Source organism: Ambystoma mexicanum, chromosome 3p (assembly GCF_040938575.1).
Source record: "Ambystoma mexicanum isolate Mex_15411 chromosome 3p, UKY_AmexF1_1, whole genome shotgun sequence".
Taxonomy (NCBI): Eukaryota; Metazoa; Chordata; class Amphibia; order Caudata; family Ambystomatidae; genus Ambystoma; species Ambystoma mexicanum.
This window is the reverse complement of record NC_090925.1, coordinates 980,610,536-980,614,323: the sequence shown is the minus strand read 5'-3', so window position 1 is coordinate 980,614,323 and position 3,788 is coordinate 980,610,536.

Sequence of the window (3,788 nt, the reverse complement as noted above, 5' to 3'; positions counted from 1 at the left end):
CCACCTGGGACCGGCTTTGTAGTAAAATTATTTGAAAGTGGGACAGCTTTGAAAGGGAAGAAAACTGTGCTTGTGGTAATACAGTCATAGGGTTCTCTCTTCGCCTTCTGCAGGCTGCCATGGAAAGCGAAGAGGGGCTCTGTATGGAACCCGCCTTCCCTTTCCATGGTGGCCATCTTGGTGTCCCGGTGTAGGAAGAAAAATCCTTTTTTTTACCACTCCGGATTCCCGCTTAGGGGAGCAGGGGTGCTAATGGCCTTCATCCCCCATTGCAGGGGCTAGAATGGGGGATAATGGTCCGGAGTCCTCGTTATCTAACATTGCTTCGCTTGGGATGATAAGTTGGGCTGTGTTACCTGCTTGGATGGGCCAGTAAGGAGGACGCGCACACGGAGTGGAAACAAACAACTCTTTATTCATCCGATGTATAACAGGAACTGGCACTCTCGCGCCTTACCCAGAACTCCCCTCTTTCTTCCCGCTCCCCGATACAATAACTCCGCCTTCCCAACGGTGGGGGCCGCACTCGTTAACCCTCGAGTGCCTGGCAACAGGCTGCCAGTCTGGTTCCCACTGTTCTAGTCCCTGGAACAGGGGGTGAACGCCACAATGTTCCCATTAGCATAACACAACATGCTAATGGAAATGTTGGAAAATCTTATTGAGTCTATGTACTTTACTGAGAAATATAAAGTAGATGGGGTCTAAGTTTTTTTTTTTTTTACTTCTATTTTTTTCACTGTGAAAGGTGGCCCCTAAAGGAACATTTCTTTTGTTGTTTTTTGATGTATATATTTTTTTGGCAGGAGAGCTTAGAACGAAAGTTGGGGAGGGAAAAGAGGGAAGAGGCACCAAGCGCTAGTATTGTGGGGAAGATGTTGCACATGTGTTACCTCTAAGGTAGGGGGCAGTGTTTCTCATGCTCCTTGATTACCGCTTCAAAAGCACTTTTAAATTGTTTCCAGCTTTGTCAGCTTTAGCCTTTGGTACATTCCCAACAGTGGTAAAGAACTGCCACACCCATGATTCTCTATGGGTGTTAGAGGTAGGCACTTCCTCTACCTCATCTTCATGGTCCTCTTCATTGTCTTTGGAAGTACTGTGCTTTTTTGTGCTTTTTTTGTTGTGCAGGTCTTCCAGCTGCTGGTGGTGGTGGCTGTTGGGGAGGAGGGATGCCAATAGGTGATGCCATTTTTAAGATAAATAGCAGTTTTGCAAACATTCTTCCAAGTATGTTCTGCGTAATAGATTGTTAATGGATAATGAATAAGATTAGGTGTAGGAGCTGTGCAAGGGACATTTTGAAGTTCCTAGATCAGTAGCAAATGCAGTTCCGAACTTTCTGCAAAGGACGGATCTGATCGCGAAGTGCAGACACGTTCTCGGACACATCATCATGCCACGCGCCAGCATATGGTCATGTGGCACTGTCCAGAATGTCCGCAATGAAGTCAGATGTTCATGGATGTCTACGAAAGTAAAAACAGCTGAAAAGGTTTCCAAAAGTGTATAGAAGTGTTAAAAATTATGCTAGAAGGTAGGAAATGGCAGAGTTTTAAGGTGAAACTTTGTAAATTGCACACAAATGTTGCTATACTGGGTAAGTATGATATTAGTAAGTTGTAGGAAAATAAAATGCACTGGTAAAAACCCATGAAATCCATTGAAAAATCTTTGTTAAAGGGACATTATGGGTAAGTTGCACTAATAAAAACCTATACAATTCACTGAAAAAACTTAGTTAAAGGGACGTTATGGTTAAGTTGCACTATAAAAACCTATGGAATTCAATGAAAAAACTGTGTTAAAGGGACATTATGGTTAAGTTGCACTAATACAACCTATGAAATGCATTGAAAAAAATTGTTAATGGGATGGTATGGTTACTGTTAAGATGGATTTCTGAACTCAGACCTGGAGGGGCAGAGGTTCAGAAGGCCAGCCTAGTTTCTTGGAACAGGGTAACCTCTGGACAAGCCAGACCAATCAGGGTAGCGATGGTGGCGGTCAAGACTAAGTCTCAAGAGGGGTGAGGGTGACTGAAAGACCTCAATGAGCACACAAAGCAAGGACACTTACAAATTACTCCAGGCAGGTGTTATATTACAAAAATAGACACATTTATTACAAGGCCTTTGTAACATCGACCATAGAAAAGAATCACAATAATACTAAAGTAAACCAACACATCACAATCAATACAATATATATACAAGACTGAAGGACGTAAGGAGTTATGAGCACATAATATGTAAACCACCTAGATGGGGAGGAAAACAGGCTGCAAATAATCATTAGTGCCAGTTCGACATCAGAATTTCACCTAACTAGGAAGAAAGTCCGAGCCCTACGAAGAGAGGAGCCTGATGCTCAATAGTACATGCACGTGCTTGTGCCAATGGACAAAAATAGGGTCTCTTCAAGGGTTTCTGACTGTTCAGGAAGGTGGATGAAGCGATGAAGAACAGGTCCCCCACTACTCGAGCAAGACCTCCATTTGCGAGTGGAGGCAGGGTGAGAGTGTGGGACAGATCCGCTATTTCGCAACAGCGGTGGAAGAGAAGTGGGTTCCTGCGCTAGGAGCCACCGGTTGGGGTATGGACTACTCACCGGTCCCCGACGCATGCAGACCCAAACTTCGCCAGTTCAGTTCAAGATGCTGGCAGGATCAGATGCGATGATCAGGACGTCTCACCACCATGTAGATTGCGCGGTAGCAGGATGCAGGGGCAAAGGTGTCCCAAATGCAGCGAACGTGCACAGGTTGTTACCACAGCAGGGCAACATGGCAACCGCGTTTACTCTGGTCCGGGCGCACTCGTCTCACTTCAGACCTGGGAATGCCAAGTGTACGATATTCGGTGTGAGAGTGCCGTGGACACAGAGCTAGCAGTAGGCCAAGTTTCGAGGGCTTCCCCGAAACGGCAGCGGTGGCAGAGCAAACGCCCTGTGCAAGCTGGTCAGCCCAACGGTTGGCTCAGGGACACTTCAGAAGAGGCTTACTTGCAGGGTTTGATGAAGGTGCCGGGAATAGTTGATCCCACTAATCCAATGGGTCGAAGCGCCTTAGCAGACGTTCTAGGACGGTCAGATGCAGAGGGGTCTCGCATGACGACAGCGGTTCGGGGTGCCAAACTTTCAGTGGGTCACCAGCGGTTCCTCGACTCAGCTTCTTGTTGCAGGATACTTGGCTCCTTATCCCTCGTTTGGTGTGAACTCAGGAGATCGACATGGTAGTGGTGTTTCTGGCCTCCTCTTATCCAAAGTTCCTTTTGTGCCAAAATGGAGAGGACCCAATGGGAGATCTGCTCACAAACACTCACACCATACGTGGACCTATCACGGACCACGGTGGTCCCAGGCATTCAGGACACTCCAGACTCTCTGGCATCCAGGATGTTTATTGGGAACAGACATCCCAACCCACATCCTGGAGGCATACACAAAAGCTTTGGGTTTCGCAGGAAAGTGCATGACCAAATAAGGACTGACCCGGGTCGGCTTGACCTGGGGAAGGTGAAGGTGAAGGGGCAAGATGGCCAAAGGACATACACAAAAGCTTTGGGTTTCGCAGGAAAGTGCATGACCAAATAAGGACTGACCCGGGTCGGCTTGACCTGGGGAAGGTGAAGGTGAAGGGGCAAGATGGCCAAAGGACAGGACAAAGAACTTCGTGGCATGGCCATTTTGGAGCCAGGCCACTTATTTGTGCCAAACGCGGTAAGCGCGGATAACATGGCAAAAAAGGGTTCAAAACACAAGAGAAATGATAGCCGCCACCAGTCCTG